A 25,103-nucleotide genomic window follows, 5' to 3' on the forward strand; every position below is an offset into this window, starting at 1 on the left:
CTCCCTCCCTCCCTCCCTCCCTCCCTCCCTCCTTTTCTTCTTTCCTTTCTGGTTAGGCCTTGTGGAGCTGGGCCTCACTGTGTATAACAGGCTGACCTTTAACTACACAATCCAATGAAACCCTGTGCTGGAGCCACAAGTGTGTGCTTATGAAATGACTTTAGTACTCTCTCAAGATTACTTATTATGATCAAAGTTTGTCATAGGGAGCATGTTGGTTATACTAGCTCATCCTCTAAGTTAACTGCTCTCTCTTACTTAGGAGACTTGGGGCTTTCGTAAATGTGAGACACCTAACAATCTACTCCCAATATGGGTCAGTGTTATCGGTAGTGGATGTGGTTGTTTGAATGAGACTGGACTTCTCAGGCTCCTATATTTGAATATTTGGTTCCAAGTTGGTGAACTTTTAAAGGAAAGATTAGGAGGTGTGGCCTTGTTGGACAAGTCGTGTCAGCAGGGGTGGGATTTTTTGAGGTTTTGGAAGCTAATGACAGGCTTAGTCTCTGCTTGTTGACTGTAGATCAGATGTCAGCTCTCAGCTACTGCCCAGTGCCTTGCCTGTGCTGCCATGCTTCCCACCGTGGTGGTCAACCCTCTGAAACTGTAAGCAAGCCCAATGCTTTTTCTCGTAAATTGCCGTGAATATGGTGTCTCTTCTCAGTAAGGAAATGGTAACTAAGCAGTGGTCAAACTATTAAATCCACAAAGCTACCAGAAACCATTTGCTTTGAAAATTATTTGATAAATTCTCACTGGCTTTCTAGGCCCTGGGCCAGTAAGACTGATTTGGTTAAAAGGAAAACTTATTCACATAGACAATTTGTTTGTTTATTTTATTTATTTATTTATTTATTTATTTATTTATTTATTTATTATTATTTGGTGAATAGATTTGACAGGGAGAAGCCTGAGATTCGAGGTCTGTTATTCCCTTAATACACAGGAACATGGATACTGTAGGTGGAAAGGTAGGGCTCTGGGGACCACATCGTTCAGCTTTGACCTTGTCATACTTAACCTACTGAAAAGCTGGACCAAATCTCATTTGTTAACCTCTTTCCTTGGCTTAGAAACTCAGTTCGGTTTCTTCTAAGTTCAATTCCAATTGTCCTTCCTAGTTACATTTATTCTTGGTTTGGTAAAATGTTTTTTTTTTTCCTTCATGGAAACTAATAACAAACTTAAATTAAAGATTCCCTTCCTGGCTCTGAAAATAATTATGTTAATTCTAGAGAATACCAATATAGGCCCAGCTCTATAAACACATAATGCAAATCATCAGTTGTCTTTGTGCAGTGAACTGGGTGACAACATCGAGTGTTTTAAAGTGTCCTTAGTCTTGATTTTATCAAATATCTTAACAAAACTGAATCATATGCTATAGAGTGTTTTGTAATTTGCCAGATTTGCTGAACAACTTGTTTGTAAATATCGTAACCACATCTCACATGGATGCTTAGTGTGCCACAGCATGGTTTCCTGGATGGTCCCTGTGGTCACTTCTGGGTCGTCGTCTCTATTACATGGTTGCTGTGATGATGCTTCCTTGATTATGAAATTAAACGCATACTGCAATTTCCATTCTCAAATCTGTCTCTATGAATCAGGTACCCAACACTCGTGAAAACTTCATATTAAGCATCTTTCTGGGTGAAATAAAACCTTTAGCTAAATCGTGTACAAGAGTCCTCAATCACAATACTTACCATACTTTATGGCCCAGGGAGGCCATAGATCTACCTTTTACCTACATGAAACACTAAGCTTCAGGTCTGGAAAGCAGAAGATAGTTGTCTGTGTAGCATTCACATACTGACCGGGAAGCAAGGTTGCTTGATGGCTTGATGGTTGGGATTGCTGCCCCCAGACATCTGAGTACAATGAGCCCTTCCCTAGTGCACATATGGTGCAGCAGCCCTGTGCAGGCATGCTCATGCCATCTTAATAACCTGCCCATATCCTTCTGCTGTCTCATTTCTGTTTTGTAGATAACAGAATCAGAAACATTCCTGATAAATGACTTACCGCTACATGACTTGTCCGTTAAACGATTTCTGCCTAGGAGTAATTTTTCCACATAAAAATCAGTTGTCAATGACATACTATTCTGTAGCTTTGTTAATCTATCCGTTGGTTTAATAAAAGAGACATCTTCCATTTCAAACAGAGGCTAAAGGGATGGTATCCCATGCACACTAGCACAGCATCCTGGTCCCCAAAGTCTTCTCAACAGTACAGTTTTCCTTCTTTATGTAAACACACAATGCGCTCTCACTCTCTTTCTTTAAAGAGTGATGTGCCCTGGACCTACCCTGAGAGGAAGTGGGGGTGCACTTGTGAAACCCTGATTGGAAGATAAAGAGGTTGTGCTTCTATTTTTTGCCTGTATTTATACTTTTAACTTCTTTGGGCAGCTTGCCTAGAAGTAATTGACTTCCGTGCCCTCTCCTTTCCTGTGACTTCCCCACCCTTCAGGTCGGAAATAGATCTCCAAAGTATGTGCAAAGTCTGGCCGGTGGATGTTGGAAAGCCATTAGATTCTGTCAAGTGGTGTCTCTTGCCTTGAGTGCTGTTTCTCATTTTCATTTCCAAGATGGAAGCCAAATATAAATAAGTAACTTCCTTCCTTCCCCCTCCCTCCTCCCTTCCTGTCTTTCTTTATATGAGATTGATTCTACTTCTCGAACCTCAGTCAACTGTGCTACGGCTGATGTGATCTCCAGCCCATCATTATATTTACAAATCAGTTTTTGCTTCCCTCTCTCCTTCCCATCCTCATCTGTTTCTCAGTCTCATCTCTGTCACTCTTCTTCTTCCTTGGCATTTACTCTGCTAGAGGAGATCTGTGGGCGGATCCCGAGAGGTCAGTGTTTCTGTTCCATCTACTCCAGGAAAGCTCCATGATCAAAGCTTGACAATGTGAGATCAGTGGCACCAAGGCACTGCGGCTGCTGAACTGCACTAGAGCCCAAGGCTCAGAACCAAGGTGTTGAGGCAGAGATGCTTTCTGCTAGCCTTCCTCCTCTTGCATAAGAACATGGGCTGGCTGGACCATACCATGAGGCCCAGTTTCAGATTTCTTATTGTGAGTTCTGTACACACTCCTGTAATGAGGAGAGATGTTGGAAGGTTCCATTATCTTTTTTATGATTTCATTGTTCCTTGAGAGAACATCACTCATAGAGGGTCAGTTCATTCTTTTCATAGGACTGGTAATGGTCTTAATTTTAGTTAATTAAAAATTCCATATAATATAATGTGATCGTGCTTTCCTCTTCCCCAACTCCTACAAGATTCTTCTCACCTCCCCAGCCATCCAACCCTAGTCCCTTTCTTTCTCTCTTTAAAAAACAAACGAACAAATACCCTAAAGAAACCAGAACTTTAAAACAAACAAACATAAGAAACACACACATACATATACACACCAAAAAACAAACATAAGAAACACACACACACACACACCAAAAAGCAAACAAACACAAAACCCCAAACCCATAAAAAAAGTAAAAACCATAAAGCTGGGAACCATAATACAGAAGAAAAAGACCAATAAGTCAAAAACTGCCTAAATAAAGCAAAATGAGACAAAAAGTTTATACAAATACCATTGATTTTGTTTTGTGTTGGCCCCATCTACTATTGGGCATGGGGCCTACACTGAAGTGTGGTTAGTATAACCAGTAGACTCCATTGGAGAAAACTATTTTTTTTTTCTTTTGCAAGCAGATGACCTTGGTTTTTAATCAGAGTTCAAGAATGTAGATGGGTCCTGGGAGGGATTGAACAGCTCTGGGAGGGACTTCCCACTTTATACCCTGGAGAGCTGTATCGAGCCTCCTTTCCAACTTCTGTGGTCCCGTGAGAAGCATTCTCTGTTCCGAGGGCACATTTAAAGATTCGTACTCTCCATCCTTCTGCATCCATGTGCTGGCAGCTCAGCAACCCATGTGCTGTAGCTGGAGTGCACACAGAATGTGTACAGATATGCCAGTCCATGGTGGAGGACTCTCAGCATCCTGTAACTCAGTTCCATTCCAGGGTCATAAAATAGCTCAAAAGGTAAAGGTGCTTGCTGTCAATCCCGATACCCCGGGTTTGAGCCCTAGGACCCACTCACATGGTAGAAGGAGAGAACTGACTCTTGTAATTTGTTTTCTGACCTTCACATGAGCACCAGGATGTGCTCACATGTGCACACAACAATACACACACATACAATGAGTGAATAAATGTTAAAAAAAGTAATTAAATCATCTCGTTTAAAGAATTCGGCAGACAGATTATTGTGTGCTGTCTTTTTCTCACTCTTTTCTGTGTCTTAGGACCGGAAGGCATCTTGGAAGTTTAGCTGGGTCCTTCGTAATTCAACTCAATAAGAGCAGCCATCACCACTTGGACTCTTATCTCTTGGGGGAAGTGAATAATTTCTTTAGTTCAGTCATGTCTTTTGTATCGAAAATGTTTGGAATATACTGAAATGTACATTACATGCTCTAGTTTTAGCTCAATGAGATGTTATTTCAAGTCTTCATAGGTAATTAACTTCTCAGTTGTATTGATAAGCGTTCCAGGTTAGAGATAATGGAAAATGAATTGTACTGGGAGCGACAATAGTGGTAGTTGTCAACCATGATATTGCCGGAGGTAATCTAGAACTATAACACTAAGGCTCATGACAAAGTAATATGAATTAAGCTTTAAGAGTTTCAGGAGCAATTACCAACGACCCACTGTTAGCCTGCCCTTTGGCTGTTCTGTTTAGCTAGTTCTAATTCTATATCAATCTAGTCAACATGGCTCTCTCTTTCTAGTTACTTGGTGTGAGTTTCACCGCCTGTGTTCTGTTAGTCTGAGTTTGCCTCTTTTATTTGCATCGAGGAAATATTATAATTGATAAAGAAAACAATGGATAAATTGATTTTGTTAGGAATCAAGGATAAAAAAAAAACAGCCAAAACAACAGAGCACGGCAAAACTAATCAGGAGATTTAACCAGAGTGTGCCTCCCCCTGTAGGGTGTTCTGAGCATGCCTTGATGAGGTGAGGTATTATTGGCCAATCTGAGGAGTGGAAAGCCACAGGGAATTTTCTGAATTCTCACTGGAGGAAGTGTGTGGCATACTTCATTTCACCTAGATCCTCAAAACCATGATTTTTAAGAAGAGTATCAAAGTGGGAGGTGTTTCCTACACTTCTGGATTCAGGATTCTGTTTCCTTGAATTAATTTCAGGGTTTTCTCTCCAACCATGGGGAAACAGGAGGAAAGTGAACACACATTTATTTATTTATTTATTTATTTATTTATTTATTTATTTATTCATTCATTCATTTATTGAATTTCTCCAGGTACTTACTGTTGATAGAAACAAAGAGCCTAGGGCAAGTTTTGGAGTCTGTAGAGATTTGTCCAAATCCTTGGGGGACTCAGGCAGGGAAATGCTTTCCTGGGCATCTGGTGTCCCGGTGGTGACATCTAGCAGGAGATTCTGGAATGACTCATACAGGAAACACAGGGAGCAGCACCTCTCATAGGAAGACCAGAGTGGAGGCCGAGGTGAAGCCACAGAGCAGGAGACTCAAGCAGGTGGCTGAGCCTCTGTTGCTGGAGGAGGGGAGAAAAATTGAGCATGAGAGAAGAAAGGAAAGCAGCAGGAACCATCCCGGGTTCCATTGTGACTACTACACCTTGACTAAGATTCAGGAAGGGCTTCCTAGGGAGAAAGGTGACACGTTTACCTAGATAGATAATAAAACATAAAGCAGACGAAACCCTGCTGTAGAACTATTTACAGTAAGAAGATGTGCATGCTTTCAAGAGTCAGATGAATGTATTTAGATTAGACAGTCAAAGCCCTGGTGCACAGGGGGCAGAGTTGCCAAGGGTATAAATGCACCCTGCAGAGGCTGTAGATGGCTGGGTACCAGCACAGCTAAGCTTCAGTGATACTCTGTCTCTGTGTAGCACTGAAGGTCGGGCTGCAGTCGGTTGTGGCTGCCATCATCATATTTCATAGACGAGTAGCTCATAAACAACAGATTTTTTTCTTTACAAACCTTTTGAAAAATCTAAGGTCAAAGCACTAGCACATTATCTATCTAGTGAGGGCCTATTTCCCAGTTCATAAATAACATGCTCACATGATGGAGTAAGAGAATGCCTCAGGGTTCTTCAGTGAGGCACTAATCCCACCTAGGAGGGCTGCAGCCTTATAGTCTAATCACCCCTGCCCAACCCTCCATGTAAGACTATTATCACGTAGAAGGTTATGATTCAATATATGGGTTTTGGAGTAGGGCATATAAACATCCAGACCCTGGAAGAGGGTTTTGGTTAATTCCCTGTCTTGCTATCCATGGGATTAACTTCCCCTTTGTAGTTTAAACACATAGAAGCTTTAAAATTTCCTAATGAAAATTGTTATTGGGATATAATTTTAAAACTGTTTCACTTAAATGTGATGTTTTCAACTTTTCTACCTCTTTGAGTTAAAACATAGATTATTTACTTGGAGTTGTCTCTTAGTTGTAAGGAAATTTCAGACTTGGAGAGATGTCACAGCCATTTGTAACTTCAGTTCCATTAGATCCATTGTTCTTTTCTGGCCTCTGCAGGCACAAGGTACATGTGTGGAACACAGACATATATATGCCTACAAACATCCATACACATAAAATAAAAACAGTATTTTTAATAAAAATATTTGGCTGGAGAAACCAAGATACCTTATCTTGACATAATAGTGTTTTGTTATCTGTCATTTTCCTCAGAATACTTACTAGAAATTAATACTAACATTTTTTCTATGTATATTTCTACAGAATTTCATTAACCCTTGGTTAGGATTTCAATGCTGGATTTTCATAGTAGAATAAATGGGTAACAGTTTAAAAGCCAACTTCATATTAATATAATTTTATGATACCAACAATTTCAATATTTTCCATTACTACTATTTTAGTAGTTTTTAAGGATCTGTATATAAAATCATAAACATTTTTTTGTAAGTCATGTCAATTCAGTCAGTTGTATCATATGTGTTGACTGAGTATTCTATTGACAGGATGTTGTATTTGATGCTGAAGATGCTGAGAGAATTAATTTATAGCCCCTGTCCTATACAGTAAAGCCATTCAGACTACTGAATGAATCACTAGGGCTTTCCATTGTTATTGCTTTTGTTATGGGAAGCACATCTTCTCTCCTTCACATTGTTCCTTCCTTTTTAAAGTAAGGCGTTTTAAGTGCCAGGAGCACAGTATCTAGTGTCTAGGGTAGTCATAATTGAGGAAGGGGAAGACATCCAGGAGAACTCTGAGTAGGAAATCCATCACTTATCAAGACAAGAAAGCTGTATCCCAGCTTACAGTCAACTAGCAGTGAAAAAGACAAAAACAAGCAGCTGTGTGTGTGCAGACCTCTCCCTCCCCCAAAGCAGGAGCACTATCTGGAAGTCGTGGGGCTAACCAATGGGCTTGACTTGTTTCTAGATTTTGCCCAACTCATTTGAAGGGAATGGAAGAGGAGACATGTTCTAGAGAATCTGACAATGGATTGAAAACAAGGACAGAGTGATGGTTTTGTAGTGTTTGGGGACATGCTAAACTCATTGATTTGTAGATGAATATATCTTAATTTAAAGAAAAAGTGACCTGAGCTTTGAATTCTATATGGATGTCCCATTTCTAGCTCTTTTGTGGTCATGTGACCTCTCCAGGCTTCTGTTTCCTCTTTGTGTGCAAGAAGAATGAGCAGTCTGCCTCATAGGACTTTATTTTGATTTTTGTGGGTGACTGCTGAAGTCATCATGGCCTCCAGGACAGGCTGTGTCAGTGTCCACAGGTCAGTTCCTTTTATGACCTTCATGTCTAGATTAGGCCTCTTACCACTGTCTCTACGTCTGAAGCCACAGACACTATTATCAAAACATTTCTGCCATTATCTGCATCTATTGGGATCACTCCCAAAAAGATATAATTCTTTTGCAAAGAAAAATTCTGATTCTAGCTGGAAGGTAATGAAACATATGTCCATCTTGGGGGGAAAAAAGTTTTGTGAAGTTGGTCATGAAATAAAGTTAAATGGTGGAAACGAAGACCATCAGGCAAACCAGCTTGACCTTACACTTAGCTGAGCCAGAAGACAGTCCCTACCACAGCTGTTGATAAGGTGTGAAGAGGCAAAGATCATGCACTGGGTGGGAGTCTAAGTTATGTGTGGAATGAGAGCAGGGAAGACCCTGAGAATTCTATAGAACAAAGTCACAGAGTCAAGTGTCTGACAGTGTCACCAGATGGTCACTGTGCTGCAGACTACACTAAACACCTGCGTTGACCGTTCCTACAGCCTCTATGTTTTTAATGTGGCTTGCTAGGATATTTTGATATGTTTTCCATCTATCATCTGGAACGCATTAATTTTTTTTGTAGATTACCTGAAGTTACAACTTAAAAACCAAAAGAAAGTCAACTCTAGTCACTACAGTTTCCTCTAACAATACATCCAATGGTTTCCCTAAAAGCCCTCTCCAAGATTCCAGGCAATCTGCAACAAAATTAATATGTTCCAGATGATAGCTGGAAAAAAAACAAGAAAAGGAAAAGTAACCCTTTAGTTTTCTGAGACAAAAAGAAGAATGTTTGCTTTGTAGGTTTCATTTCTCTCCTGGAAGGGCAAACCAAACTAACACAAATTGAAACCACCTCAAAATGGCATTTACTGAAGTAGAAGATGCTTAGAATCCAGAGTACTGGTTTCCCACCCTTTGATGTTATTAACATGAAATCTTAAGTAGGTGTCTCTATGTGATTTTTCACTGACAGAATTGCTGGATGCAGTTTATTGAAATCGTTTAGTTTTGGGAAAGTTTTAACTAAAAGAAAGACAAAGCTGGAGGTCCTGTGTCTACCTTTACTATGACTTGTAATCAGCAACAGCTTTGTGTTCAGCACCCATCATTCCTTGCTACCTGCATATAGCACTGTCTATTTCCAGGTACCCAAGACAGAAAGCCTGAGTCTTGCTCATTGGTCTGTGAGAATTCTCTATCCTTTAATCCTTCCGTGTTGATAATCTGACTACATTAATGTAGAGGAGGTCTGATGTCCTAGTTTGCCTTCTGTTGCTGTGATAAACACCATGACCAAACTTAACCTGGAAAGGGAAGAGTTTGTTTTATCTTCCAAGTTACAGTCCATCATTAAGGGAAGCCAAGGCAGGAACTCTACACTGGAGCTTGAAGCAGAGACTGTGGAGGTAAGGGGCTTACTGGCTTACTGGCTGACTTGCTGGTTCACCTTCAGCTATCATGTTTCTTCATTGCTGAGCCACATCTGTTTACAGATGATATAGCCCACAGTGGGCTGAGTCCTCTACTATCATGAAAATTCCCAAATGCACCAAAGGGTGGGTCACAGACCAATCTGATGAAAACAGTTCCTTAATTGAAGTTCCTTGTCAGGTGTACCAAATTGACAACCAAGCTTAGTAATCACAGATGTGTCCTTGTAAAGAGAGTGGCAGAGGAAAGGAAAGACAGTAGGAACTGCATAGCCGGTCTGACTGGAATTAACTGTATTTCTTTCTTGAGTGAATTAAATATCATTTCTGAGCCTTCATTTCCTCTAAATGGGGAATATTCATAGTATCTATGTCATAGGGCTGCCGTATGATATACAGCTTTGCAATCTACTTTATTTCAGCTGTGTAGTGTGGACCTGTTTCCATGTTCTTTTCCATGGCAACAGGCATTCTTTGTAACTGTGGCACTGAGTTCCGATCTTTGCAGAATCGTTTGCATGCAGGTAGACATAGAGACAAAAAAAAAAAAAAAACAATCAACAAACAACCAAACCGAACCGAACCAAACCGAACCGAACCGAACCAAGCCAAGCCAAGCCAAGCCAAGCCAAGCCAAGCCAAGCCAAACCAAACCAACAACTCAGAAAATATTTTACCAAGGTTCTGAGGACTTTCTTGAAATGACAAACATTTGCAGTTTTATGAATTTGTGACATATTGTTAAGCAGAGGACAGTCTAGGCCAGGAAAGAAAAAAATAGAGACAAGAATTTATTTAAACTTTAGTAAATATTTACTGAATGCTTACTGTATTCAGGGATTAGAATAGAAACTGGAAATAGAGTCATAGACAGGAAACAGCTCCTGTTCCAAAGCAGCCTAGTGATTTGTACGCTGGAGAAAGAGCTTACCAATGGAATTGCTGGAATTGGAGGAGGGGGTATATATTATTGCTTGGCTTTTACAGGTCCAAGAGTTGCAGTGTTGTATGACTTGTCCTCCAGAGAAAGCTTGTCTAGGTATTTGTATAGGTATTTGTGGGGGTAAACCAAACCCCTGTGTAAGTTGACAGAACCCAAGAAGCTGGGTCTCATCTTGTGAGTTATACCTGCTTTTTGACAGCAAATTCTTTGACACCGAAGCAACCTCTCAGGGCAATTTCTGAAACATGATGTATCATTTAATAAAATGTAAAGCACAAAAACTGGGCTAAGGAGCAGAAAACATCATGGGTATCTGAAAACATATAATTGAAGCATTGTTAGTTAGTTTAAGGGGTGGAAAAAAAAAACAAAATGAAAAGAAAAAACAAAACCCCTGGTTTTTAGATTAGGAATTGTTGTGAACCTGTGCTGGGCCAAAAATGTAATTGCAACCCTTCCTGGACTTCTTTTAATGAAGCATTTCACTGAAATAGTTAAACTGTCTTAGCTTTTCAAGGTGGGAGAATATGGGGTATATTGGAAGGAAAGATGATCATACAAAATCAGGAGGCGGAGACAGCCTAGGACAAGGGGTGATGTTTGAGGGGTAAGCTACAGTCTCCCTAGAGTGCTCATTTAACAGGATATCTTCTACCCAACTCCATACTCTGTAAGACACCGGCTGTGCCACTCAAGTGGACTCAAGTGAAAGGCACTGCTGAGCAGACAGAGAACCATCAATGAGTCCTGACTGAGGAGCTGGTTTTGAGGTATTTGTCCAGTTAATTGTTGAGTACTTTCTGGTTTTGTGTCAACTTGACATAAGCTAGTCATCAGAGAGGATGGCAACTCAGTTGAGGAAATGCCTCTGTGAAATGCAGTTATAAGGCATGTCTCAATTAGTGATCAGTAGTAGAGGGCCCAGCCCATATGAGAATAATGCCATCCTGGGCTGGTAGTCCTTTGTCAGACTGAGCAAGCCAGGTGAAGCAACACAGCAAGCAGCATTCTTCCATGGCTTCTGCATCAGCTCCTGCCTCCAGGGTCCTGCCCTGCTTGAGTTCCTGTTCTGATTTCCTTCAGTAATGAACGTCAATGTGGAAGTGTAACAGTGATTTTCTACAGTGATTTTCTTGCAGCCATCTGAGTTGTTGAAGAAAACAGAAGGGTGGGCAGCACCATATGCTGAAGATGGATGGAATATGACATCATAGAGATCAGGGGAGTGAAATTTTTTTCCATTATAATGTGCACACCAGTCCAAGGAGAGTGCTACGGAGAACAATACAGAATATTTTCACTAGGACAAGACACGTGGAAGGGTACCTGCTTGGCCTATGCCATCTCTGCTCTCCATAGCTGTCCCATGTGCTGGGGATGAACATGGGCAAGCATCCATCTGAACAGGAGGAACCAAATAGGGTTGGTGTGGCTCTCTCATTCCCAAAGTGAAAGTGGCTTTTCTTTTTTGCTGGGTAATGGTGCAGAGCTCGAGTTCTTACTTGATTTTAAGCTCAGCTGTGCGAAATTGCAAATATTTAGCTGTTATTTGCATATAAAACTATGGAATTCTATCATTCAGCCTGTTAGGCTAAATTAGGTTGGGGGAATACTGTTTCAAATGTGGACCTCTTTGCATTTGTGAAGCAGAGCTTTGAAACATAACGTGACTTTAAGAGGTCTGCAGGAGCAGAAGGCAGAGACCTTTGCCAATTACCGGGGCCCTAAGGCCACTCCCAGCCTCCCCCAGGTTTTGCAGTAAACTGCTGACGTACAAATCACATTACAGTGAATTTGGAGCATAGTAATACGTATGTCGAGAAAAAAGGACAAGTTTTGGGGGAAATTACAGAAGAATAATCAAAAATAAGATGGAGTTAATAAGGACTGATTTAATTTAAAATACTTGGGAAACAAATGTAAACGTTGTAAAACTAAACTTACATATTGAGGCCAGATGGTTGAGAGAGCTCACTGTTCTTCCAGAGGACAAGTTCAGTTGCCACACCCATGTTGGGTGAGTCCCAAACCCCTGCAACAAGGGATCTGACACTGCCTTCTGCCTTACTTAGGCACCCCAACTCATGTTGCATACACTCACACAGGTGTATAAACATGAATACAAAATCAAAGTAAATCTTAAAAACATACACTTAGACTTGCTTTCAATAATTTTTCCCCCTTAAGAGAGATAAAAGATCTTTCTAATTAGCGGTTCTGGATCTGTGATTCTTGATCCCTTTGATACACCACCAGCTCCAAAACTATTTACATTCTAGTTGTAACAGTAGCAAAATCATAGTTATGAAGTAGCAATGAAATAACTTTATGGTCAGGGATCACCACAACATGAGGGATTGTATTAAAGGGTCACTGTATTAGGAAGGTTGAGAGAACCACTGCTTTAAATCATTATCTTCTCCATTGAGGTGTAACGTTTGTACTCTTTCTGGGGTACAAAGTGAAGATTTGATCTATGCATTCAGTGTGCACAAATCCACCCGTGGGGGTGAGCATTTCTACTCCTTCACTCCAAGATGGTGACGGAGAATTGCCCACCGGGCTCCAGTGGCTTCTTACAGTGTGGCTGCTGACTTTTGTTTCCCATAGTTTATATTTCTCCTCCAGACTGTTCTTTAAACTTTCAACTGTTAAGCCAATTTCTTTAATGAACTTTGTGTGCACCACAGTATGCCTATTTCTCAAAGTCCAAGAAGTGCATGACTGCTTGGTTCACTGTTATCCATGCCCTTATTTTGATACTGTCAGCTTTTATCTGCCTCTGGATTAAGACATAAGGAGAAGCTAGGCAAGATGCCCCAGCAAGAAAGCATGCTCTTCTTGGAACATATTTCTGCAAACCTTTTGGGTCACATTTGACAAGAATAAGTGGTGAGCTTGGGACTCGATACTGTTGGGACTCAGTCCTGATGGGACTCAGTTCTGATTGGACTTGGTCTTGATGGATGAGATGGAGAAGGACTGGGACCAGCCTTTGTTTGAAGAAGTCGTAGTTTTTGTAGCTGGCTGGAGGATGCTCTGGGGCTAATCTGAAGTGGCCATGGAGTCAAGTGGAGGGGGTAGAAAGCACTCTGGTCCAAACCATTTCAGAGCATCACTTTCTGAGACAAGTGCAGTTTGAACCGGGAAAGGACTTCCACACAAATAAACAATGAATCAGGTGACATGACAGCTTCTTTCCTGTCTCTCATTTCTTTGATAGTTTGGCTTCCTTGGGGGGCGGGGCGGGGCAGGGTGAATCTACGATTGTTTAATCTGTTTCCTGTTTCATTGTATATACTTTGCAGCTGTTTCTCCCTCTTCTTAAGAATTTTTTTTAAATAACCGAAGTTTGAGAGGACATCCTTTCAAAAGGCCGAGCTGGCGAAATCATTTGGTCACTAGACAATGGCATTGCTTTTTCCAGTGCTGTGCTGCTGTATATTGCTTTGACAACTGATGAAGGAAGCAAGTCCCCTGGTGCATGAAAAGTATTTGGGACACATGCAGTGGAAATTCAGGTTCTAAGCATATAAGACCCTGTTTCCTAGGCTATGGATGGGATGTCACTTGCAGAGAAGGAGATAGGAAGGCAATCAACTCTGAGAGTACCCAACCTTAACAGCACAACCTAAAAGGATTGTTTTGAACTACTATAGAAGGCTGGCTTGCAGTGTGCACAGACTTCTTGGTGGTGACATTTTGGTTATGGGGAAATTATCATCCATATAAGGCAGCATGAGTGTTTTTATAAATGTCCTGTGGCTATCTAAGCAATTCCATATTTGCAAGAGATTTTTCACCTTTCTGTACTGATAAATTATCTGAGTGGAATCTATGATTTTGTTTTCTTCTTGCATAATTATTTTACAACCAAGTGCTAACTTTTATTTATAGAAAACAAAATTTATTAATGAGGCTCGCTGCCGTGTTTATGGTGTGAGCGGGTGGGGTGGTGTTTATAGGGCACTTCTCTTAACTAATTAGCTCCTTTTCAATGGTGCATGCTATAGGCCTGACGAAAACCTCCTGTGAAATGAGAAATTACCGTTACCTATCATAACCTTTCTAAAAGGAATATCCTTACCATTCTGGATAGTTAAAACCAGCTAGGGAGACAGGAGACTATGTGGTATTCTTACCCAAGGATGATGGTTTCTTTCTCTGAGCACCTTGATCTGTGTTTTTATTGCTCTGACCACAGCAACATTCTTGAGGCTGGAACAGGCTGACTGGATAGTCTTTGAGAGGTTAGAGTATTGGGGAACACTATGCTGCCACAGTGTGATAGGTCATTACTGCTAACAAATGTCCCTTGTCTCTAGGTCCCCAGGACAGGCACATCACACACTTGATAAAGGATTTGGCTTTACCTTCTAAGGCTTTCCTAACTTGAATGTGCCGCATTGCCAAGTTCAAAAGTATATTTTGCCCTAGATGGAGATAACTCACTTAGATACATCACTTTATGCCTTTCCCATGCTTGAATCCCTCCTAAGCTGCCACTTCACACATGCAGAGTAAAGAGACACATCCAACAGCTTAGCTACTACCATATTCAAATGTGATGATTTTAGACATAAAAGAAAACAAATTCAAAGCTTTGTCTTTGTTTTTGATTTTTGAGTTTAGGTAGTAGTTAGATATTACTGCATAGAAATCAACCCAACAGTGAGTACTTAGAACAACAAACCCAGCCTCACCTTTCTTGGCTCCAGGATTCAGAGTATCTGCCCTGGCTCTTCTGTCTCGCTCTCTGCAGCCAGAGCAGGTGGTGCTTCCAAACTACAGTTGAGCTATAGGTGGGTGAGGCCAACTGTTGGTGAGAGCATTGCTTTCTTACCCCATGAGCCTCCCTCTAGGCAACTCACTGTTGGGGAGTTGGCTTCCTTCTGAGTACACAAGAGATGGGTAGCCAAGGAGATGCCAAAGTCACAGATAACCTGAATCCTTTGGCATCTCCACAAGGAATTCCAGGATTTTTACTGTACTCATTAGGAGTGTCACCAGACAGGCCTGCACTCGGGCGGAAGGAAGAGACACCATACAGCATAGGCATGTCCACCAGACAGTAGGGCTTCCAGGATCAGTGTCAAAGGCTCATTTCTTCACTCAACTGGGCTACCCTAATTTTCTTCTTGAGCTCTTTGGAGTGTACTGCAAACAATGGTAATCATGCTGGCTAGTTTTATGTCAGTTTGACACAAACTAAAGCCATTTTTTTTTTTTGGTGGGGAACCTCAATTAAGAAGGCCTCCATAAGATCAGGCTGTAGGCAAGCCTGTGGAGCATTTTCTGAGTTAGTGATTGATGTGAGAGGCCTCAGCCCATTGTGAGTGGTGCCACCCTTGGGCTGGTAGTCCAGGATTCTATAAGAAAGCAATCTGAGCAAGCCATGACGAGCAAGCCAGTAAGCAGTACTCTTTCATGGCCTCTGCATCAGCTCCTGCCTCCAGGCTTTTCACCCTCTTTGAGTTCCTGTCCTGACTTCCTTCTGTGATGAACTATGATCTGGAAATATAAGGCAAATAAACCCTTTCCTTGCCAACTTGTTTTTTAGTCATGGTGCTTCACCGCGGCAGTAGAAACCCTAGACAGTATGTCGGAAGGATGTGATTTGGGAAGCCACAGATTGTATTTTCATCTCCAGAATTAATGATAGGAAGCTTTGTCAGCACACATACTTCAGTTATGAATGCTCTAAAATGTTCCAGGCAGAGGCTGTGAAACACTGCACAACAGAGCACATATCGAGTGTTTGCTGCCGTGTTCTGAGAAGAGCCTGTCTGGAGATCAGAAGGTACACAGAGGGGTCTAAGGCTGTGGGCCTGGCTTCACTAGGGCCTTGACGTTTAAATGAGAGAAAGCTCTGCACTATATGCACATACTATGGTGTGAAGAGCAATACTTCATGATGATTCAAACTCGAAAATGATTGCTGGTCACAAATCCCCACATAGCCACATGGGAGAAAGAATAGCAAGATCTATAATAGAAAACTGTTCTATAGGAAGTGTACACGTCAGGGCTTGATCAGTGAGTGTGGTACTGCAGGCTTCTGCAGAGACAGATGAGTGCACTGTGAAGGGTTATTAAAGTTGAGTTTCATAGCTGACTTTCCTTTTAATCTTGACCCCCAAATTTATGGAACACACTAATTTGGCTGTGTGGTGTGCATCAAATAAGAAAACATTTGGGGGCCTGGTTGGTGGGCTGGTTGGTGAAGTGTCTCGGGCATTGGCTTGAGGACAGGTTCAGATTCCCAGCATCCACCATCTTTCATAGCACACCTCATAGAATGGGATCCTTGAAGCACATTACCTTTGGCCATCTAATCTAACTGAAGTAGCAAGGTTCAGGTTCAGTGAGAGACTCTGTCCCAAAAATAAAGGCAGAGCATTAGCCAGGGAAGGAAACCTGGCTAAGATCTCCAACTTCCATATGCCCACACATCCACATGCCTACTGACAAGCACATAGACCACACACAACACATTACACACAAGTGCTTTTTTTCTTAATGCCTTTCTTTTTCTTTCTCTTCCACTGACTCTTCTCTGACTGTTTCAAAACCCCACCCATCCCATCACCCTCTATTAATCCATGAGGATTGGAAGCTGCCCACATGGATTTAGGGCTTCTCTGTGGACTGTTTTCATTCAAGTATATCAGCTTTAGCCTCTTGGCTATGCTTTAGCTTAATATAGCTTTATTTTCAATCAAAAAGTATAAGTTGTATATGGAAAGTATGATGTTTTAGAAAATGTCGGGAGGGGCCTTATGTGTGTGTATGTGTGTGTGTGTGTGTGTGTGTACTGTTACAGAGCATCAAGAAAAAAAATGCATGAATGCTAAGTACCACCTGCACATGGATTGCCTCACATGCTTAGTGTATTGTGATGAGAGAGTTTTCACCTCTACTCTCTTGGTGTCATTCAAGGTTCATGGCCCTGCAGTGGTAAAGGCATCCTTTAATTCATTCCTTCTGTCTAACAGTTTTATGTGCTTTGATCAACATGTCCACACCTCCCCATCTTCAGCTCCCCAGAAGCAGCACCTTAGTTCTTACTTTTATTATTTCAGTTTAATTTTAGTCTCTACACATGAGTGAGTTCACTTAACATCCTCCATCCCACCAGGTTGTTGCAAGTGATAGGACTGTCCTCATTTTCAAAGCTACGTCATACTCTACCCCACGTTTTATCTGTTCATTTGTTGGTGTGTACATCATTGTTTGAACCTGTATTTTCACCTTTGTGAATAGTTCTCAGTGAGCAAGGGAGTGCAGATGTCTCTGACCCACTGAGTTCATTTGCTTTTGCTACATATCCACTGTTGGAATTTCTGTACAGTAGCTGTAATTCTTTTTGGGGGGGGAAGCCTTCATATTATTTTCCATAGGGCTGTGCTGGTTTTTATTCCTACCATTGTGTACAAAGTTCCCCTTTTCTCTATATTCACCAGTATTGTTTTTTGGGGGTGGGGGGAGTCAGGGTTAAGATAGGGTCTCATGTAGCCCAGGGTGGCATCAAACTTATTATATAGCCTAGGCTACCCTTAAATCCCTACCTCTCCTGTCCCCACCTCAGAGTGCTGGGATTATAAGTATGAGCCGTCACAGCCAAATCAATTTACACAATTTTGGTAGTAGGCATTCTAACAAGTGTGAAACGCTTTTATTGTTTTCATTTCTGTAATGATTTGTAATGTTGGCACTTTTTTATTTTATTTTTGCCATTATATTATTGGCCATGGTATATGTTCATGGAAGAAATGTCTGTGTCGATCCTTAGCCTCATTTTTTCTTTGTTGCCCGTGCTTTGCAGGGGACCTGGGGGTGAGGGTGGGGGTGGGGGTGGGAGGATCATATCTAAGATACTAATGCGGCCCAATGCCATGGAGTATCAACCCTGTTGTCTTCTAGTAGATTATAATTTCAGGCCTTCTCTGTAATTCCTTACTCCACATTAAGCTGGTGTTTACATAGTAGTTCCTCCATTATCCCTGGGAGATGGGTTTTACCTCCCACCTCAGGGAATACCTGAATCTGGGATGGTACCAGATTTCCATATGTAAGTACCCTGATACTGTGCAATAAGTTTGATAGCTGCGAATGCCAGCAAGTGATATGGGGTAGTACATACTGACTCATATCTCAAGTGAAGTCATGCTGGATGCTGTGAGATTTTACCGTGTTGCTGAGAATGGCACAGGATTTAAAATATTTAAATTGCTTCTGAGATCTTCCATTTTCTATTTTCACACCATGTTTGATGGCAGGAAGCTAAACCGTGCAAAGCTAAGGGTAAATACAGGCAGACTACTGTCTGAGCTTCGAGATTAAGTCCACTTTATCCACATGTGGACGTCTGATTTTTCCATCTTTTGTGGTCTTGATACCTGTGTAGAAACATCTGTGTAAATTCATTTCTGGCTTCTCTCTTCTGTCCCATTGGTCAATGTGTTCGTTTTTATGTCAGCACGGTGCTGTTTGTAGATCGCTCTAGCATTTAAGGATATCTTAAGTCAAGTCTGTGATGAATTTAGACTTTTCTGTAAAATGTAATTTTTTTGAAAACTAATTTCTATGAAAAATTCTGTGAAACTTTGATAGGAACGATATTAAACATGTTGATAATTTTTACTTGTATTAAAATGCTACGTTGACTTTTTATTATTTATCTTAACTGAATTTTGTAATTACTTCTAATATATTTTGGTGTCATCTTTAGAGTTTTCTGTACATACAACCACATGTCTTCAAACAGAGAATTTTATTGATGATCCCACATCTTTTTTCTCCCACTGTTCTCATAATTAGCTTTTGACAACCTGACACAAACCTAGATGGGCCCAGCCCATTGTGCTACCATTCCTGGGCAGGTGGGCCTGGATGATCTAAGAAATGCAACAGGGATAGCCAGTGGGTAAGCAGTGTTCCTTGGTCATTCTTCCTCCAACTTCCCACTGCCAGGCTCCTGATTTGGGTTTCCTTTAATAATGAACCAGAACCCTAAGCCAAACAAGGCCTTTCCTTCCCAACTTGTTTTTGATCTATTTCTTAGTCTTGAGTTAGACATAGAGTTTTCGATTTTTTACAGCTGAATATGCTATTGATTATGGGATATTTTGTAAATGTGCTACCTATCTGTGTTGAGGTATATTTCAGGTAAATTTCCTTTGTTGGTAGTTTTGATTATGAAAAAGTTGAATATTTCTTAAAGTTTTTTTCTCTATGATGATCACACGATTCTCTCCATCTTTCTGTTACTGTGGCGTGTCACTTTTATGGACTGTATATGTTGAAACATTGTCAATACAATCCATCTGGACTTTGAATAGTCCTTAACTCACTGTTGAATTCAGTTTGCTAGTATCATATAGAGCATTTTAGTGCCAGGGCTCATCAGCAGTGTGGGTCGATGATTTAACATGTAATTTTCTTGTATAAACTTCCTCTGGCATCAGGATGAAGGCAATGCTATGTTTATAAGAGAAATTTGGAAGCGTTTTCTTTCAATTTTTAATAGAATTAGTTGTCTCTGAATATTTGATAGAATCCAGCACAACCAGGTCCTGGGCTTTTCTTTAATTGACAAGTTGTATTATTCCCCAAGTCTTCTTTCTCATGTCTAGTTGGTTCAAATTTTCTATTTCTTCATCGTCCTGTCTGCCTTGATTATCAGGTAAACACAGTCTAGAGTCATCTGAGAGGAATGCCTTAATTGAAAAATTGCCTCCATCAGAGTGGCTTAAGGCCATGTTTGGAGGGAATTTGTCTTGATACAAGTGGACCTACCCCACTTTTGATGGCACCATCCCAGGCAGATGATCCTGGAAAGTAATATTAGCATAAACCTGGGAGTGACATATCTAGAGAGAAGCATTCCTTCATGGTTTCTGCTCTCCTTCCCTGACCCTGAGTGAGTTCCCTGGTCAGAAGTTGTGTGGCATAGCAAGCCAACTCATCATCTCTTCTGCTGCTTCCTGTCTTGAGTCCTGCCCTGACATCCTTCTCTAATGGGCTGTAACCTGGAAGAGTTAAGATGAAAGGAACCTTTCCCTACTGAGTCAGAGTGTTTTCTCCTAGAAACAAAAAAGGGAACTAGAAGTCTCTCTCTCTCTCTTTCTCTCTCTTTCTCTCTCTCTCTCGCTCTCTCGCTCTTTCTTTCTGTTTGTGTGTGCTTGAGTGTGTGTGTGTGTGTGTGTGTGTGTCCAGGAGCTCTGCACTTCCTCTAGATGACCACGCAAGTTTGGCAGACATTGTTATCAGTAGCCTGTCACACACCTCAATTTTCCTCTGGTATAAATGATACTCCTTCCACATTTGTTCCTGATGTTCCTTTTGAATTCTTTCTCTGCTTTATCTATTTTTGCTATCTTTGTAGAAAGCAACTCTTATTTTCAACATTCTATTGGTTTCTAGTCTATTTGATTGCTGTTCTGATCTTTTTCCTATCTTCTACTAACTTTGGGCTTAATTTTTTGATCGTGTTCAGTTTCTTTAGATATACAGCATTAATTTGAGATCTTCTTTTTATGTAGGTTTTTTTTAAACCAGCTTTTTCTTAGAATTCCTTCTGCTGCATCCTGTCAGCTTTAGTATGAATTCTGTCCATCTTGTCTCAACTTATTTTTACGTCTCCCCTTTACCTTCTCCCTTGGTCCATTCTTTGTTCAGATGTCCAGATATTGTTGTTCTTGTTTTAAATTTTAATGCATCCATTAATTTTCCCAAAATTCCTATTAATGACTTTGGGTATCATAACTCTGAGGTCTGTAATGATACATGTTAAGAGTTCCATCTTGTTCAAATTTATAAACCTGTTTCTGCGGCCTGATTGTGACTTTTCCTGGAGATTACTTTTTCTGAGCTTGAAAAGAACATATATTGTGTGCTTGGTGGAATCCTCTGCCCATGGATAGCAGGTTTGTTTAGTCTATAGTCAGTTTACATCAAATATTTCATTATTGATTTTCTGTCAAGGTGATCTGTCCTTGGTGAAACTGGGGTACCAGACCCTTACTGTTATTGTATTAAAATCTTTCTTCTTAATGCCTGTCAGTTTTTATATATTTAGGTGTTCCTGTACTGAACACATACATACTTACAACTGTTATAGCCTCTTGAGGACAGCCACAGTGTCATAATATGATGACCTTTGTTGCCTTATCTCACAGATAGGTATGTCTATTTTATGTGATGTAGGCATCATACTCCTGTTCTGTTTTTATTTTTATTTGCATATCTTTTCCCATTTTTTTCACCCTAGGCCTATCTGTTCTTAAATATGAACAAAGTCTCTTGTAGATAGCATATAGATGTTTCTTCTTTTTTCCTTTTATTGAACATAGCTGTTTTTTTCTATAATACATCCTGATTACTGTTCCCTTCCCTCTACTCCTCCCGTTCCTCCTTACTACCGCTCGTTCCACCCCTTATTAGAAAACAGAAGGTTTCTAAGGGATAATGATAAATTAGAATATAATATAATAAGATAAAACAAAACCTAATATGTTGTAATAGGTCAAAACACACACACACACAGAGAGAGAGAGAGAGAGAGAGAGAGAGAGAGAGAGAGAGAGAGAGAGAGCAAGAAAAGGCACAAGAAACAAGTATAGATACAGCAACCTTCTCATTTTCATGCTCAGGAATCTGAAAAAAAAACCCACTAAACTGGGAGCCAAAATATATACAAAGGATCTACAATGTAAAAAGAAAGAAAAAATATATAAATAAAATATTAAATTCAACAACAATAATAATAGTAATAAAGTCCTGACATGATGTTATGAGACAAGTAACCTCCAAAAATGCCATTGGATTCATTGAATTTGTTTTCTGCTGACCATGACGAGTACTACCACTGCTACCATGAAGAGTAGTTTGGTTTCCCAGTGAGACTCTCTCAGAGAAAACAAAACTTTCACTTGAATGATTACCACTTTGTAGGAGACAGTGTCTGGGTTAGGTAGAGGGTCATGAATCTGCTTCTTTCAGTCCTGGGACACTACCTGGTGCAGACCTGTGCAGACCGTGTGCATGCTGCCTTAGTCTCTGTGAGTTCCTGTGTGCATTACAGATTGATTTAAAGAGCTTTGTCCCCTTGGTGTCCTCCATCCCCTCTGGCTCTTACATTCTTACTACTTTCTCTTTTGCAGGGTTCCCTGAGCCCTGGGGTGGGAGTGGGGGTGGAAGTTGATGAAGACATCACCTTGGGAGCTGAGTGTTCCAAGGTCTCTTACTCTCTGCATATTGTCTGGCTGTGGGGCTCTGTATTTGTTCCCATCTGCTGCAGGAGGAGACTTCTCTGACTATGAATGAGCAAAGCAGTTATCATATTTCTTTCTGAGTCTGGGTTAACTAATGTAACTTTTTTTTATAGTACCATCCATTTACCTTTGAATTGCATGGCTTCATTTTTTTTTAACAGCTGACTAAATCCCATTGTGTAAATGTACCACATTATTTTGATCCATTCCTCTGTTGAGGGACATCTAGGCTGTTTCAAATTTTTGGCTACTATGAATTGAATAGTCATCAACCTGGTTGAGCAAGTGTCTCAGTGTTAGGATGAAGTGACCTTAGGGTGTGTGCCCAAGAGTGGTAATGCTGGATCTTGAGGTAGATCAGTTCCTATCTTTCTGAGGAACTATCACACTGATTTTCATAGTGACTTTTCTAAGTTTGCACTCCCACCAGCAATGGATAGTGTTCACCTTACTCTACATTCTTGCTAGCATGAGCTGTCACTTGTTTTATTAATCTTAGCCTTTCTGATGGGGTATAAGATACATTCTCAGAGTAGTTTGATTTGCATTTTCTTGATGACTAAGGATGTTAAACATTTCTTTAAGCGTTTCTTGGCCATTTCAGTTATCTCTATTGAGAGCTCATTGTTGCAATATGTGCCCCACTTTAAAATTGGGTTATTTGCTTTTCTTGATATCTAGTTTCTTGAGATTTTTTTATATATATTTTTGATATTTGCCCTCAGTCAGATGTGAGTTGATAAAAATATTTTCCCATTCTGTGGGCTACCATTTTGTCTAAGTGATGATGTCATCTTCCATGCAGAAGGTTCTCAGTCTCATGAGGTCCTATTTATCAATTGATCATCTTAATGCTTGTGTTAATGGTGGGTGTTCTGTTCAGAAACTGTTTTCATATGCCAGTAAGTTCAAAGCTATTCCTTACTCTCTCCTCTATAAGGTTCATGCATTTGGTTTTATGTTGATGTATTTGATCTATTTGGAGTTGAGTTCTGTACAGTATAATAAGTATGGATCTGTTTGCCCTCTTCAACATGCAGCCATCCAAGCTGACCAGTACCATTTGTTGGAAAAGCTGTCTTTTTTTCTCCAGACTTCTGTATCAATAACCAGGTGTCTGTAGGTGTGTGGATTTATGTCTGTCTTTTCAACTGGATTACATTGATCCACATGTCTGTTTTTGTGCCAGTCCTATGCCATTTTTATTACTACAGCTCTATAGCACAATTTGAGGTTGGAGATGGTGACACTTCCATCAGTTCTTTTATTATTCAGGATTGTTTTAGCTATCCTGGTTTGTGTGTGTGTGTGTGTGTGTGTGTGTGTGTGTGTGTGTATGTGTATAACTTTGTGTTCTATTATGAAGCTGAAAATTATCCTTTCGAGATCTGTGAAGGATTTTGTTGGCATTTTGATGGGGATTGCATTGAATCTGTAGATTGCTTTTGGTAGATTGCCATTTTTACTACATTAACCTACTGATCCATGAGCATGGGATATCTTTCTGTCTATGTATATCTTCTTCAATTTCTTCAATATCTTAAAGTTTTTATCATTCAAGTGTTTCACTTGCTTGGTTAGAGTTATGTTAAGATATTTTATATTTTTGAGGGTACTGTGAAGGGTGTTGGTTTTTTTTAATTTAATTTTTCTTTATTCCAGTTTTCATTTGTATAAATGGAAGCTACTTATTTTTTGTTGTTGTTGTTGTTGATTTTCAATCCACCTACTTTTCTGAAAGTGTTTATCAGCTGTAAGGATTTCCCAGTTGAATTTTTAGAATCACTTATGTATAATATCATATTCACAAATAAAGATGCTTTGACTTCTTCCCTTCCAATTTGTATTCCCTTGATATCATTCAGTTTTCTTCTTGCTCTACCTAGGACATCAAGTACTACATTGGATAGGTATGGAGGAAGTGAACAAACTCATCTTATTCCTGATTTTACTGGAATTGCTTTATGTTTCTCTCTACTTAAATTAATGTTGGCTATGGGCTGTACTTTAAACTGGCATTTGTTATGTTGAGGTATGTCCCTTGTATGGGCAGTTTCTCCAAGGCTTTTATCATGAAGGGATTTGGGATTTTTGTCAAGGGTGTCTAATGAAATGACTATGTGTTTTTTCTCTTTCAGTTTGTTTATATGATGGATTACATTTATCCATTTACATATGTTGAGCCATCTCTGCATCTCTTGATCACTGTGAATGATCTTTGTTATATGTTCTTAGATTTACTTGGCAAGTATTTTAGTGACTATTTTTTGCACCTATGCTGATAAGGGAAATTGGTCTAATTCTCTTTCTTTGGTGGATCTTCATGTGATTTGGTCCACTTGGTTTATGATCAGCATTTCTCTGTTTAGTTTTTGTCTGAATGACCTGTCTGTTGGTGAAAGTGAAGTATTAGAATCTCCTATTATTAATGTGTGAGGGTCAATACGTGATTTAAGTTGTATTACTGTTTCTTTTATAAACTTGGGTTCCTTTGTGATTGTTGCATAGATACTAAAAATTGCAGTATTTTGCAATATGGTAGATTTTTACTCTTCTGAGTAAATATATGGTAGCCTTAACTATCTCTTCTGATTAGTTTTG

The 25,103-nt window shown here is 40.1% G+C and overlaps 1 protein-coding gene across 1 annotated transcript in view; it reads left to right on the forward strand.

Moving 5' to 3' along the window:
- Piezo2 (piezo type mechanosensitive ion channel component 2) overlaps window positions 1–25,103 on the forward strand; it is a 368,900-nt gene that overhangs the window by 32,485 nt on the left and 311,312 nt on the right. The window lies entirely within an intron of this gene.

Source organism: Grammomys surdaster, unplaced genomic scaffold (assembly GCF_004785775.1).
Source record: "Grammomys surdaster isolate TR1022 unplaced genomic scaffold, NIH_TR_1.0 239, whole genome shotgun sequence".
Taxonomy (NCBI): Eukaryota; Metazoa; Chordata; class Mammalia; order Rodentia; family Muridae; genus Grammomys; species Grammomys surdaster.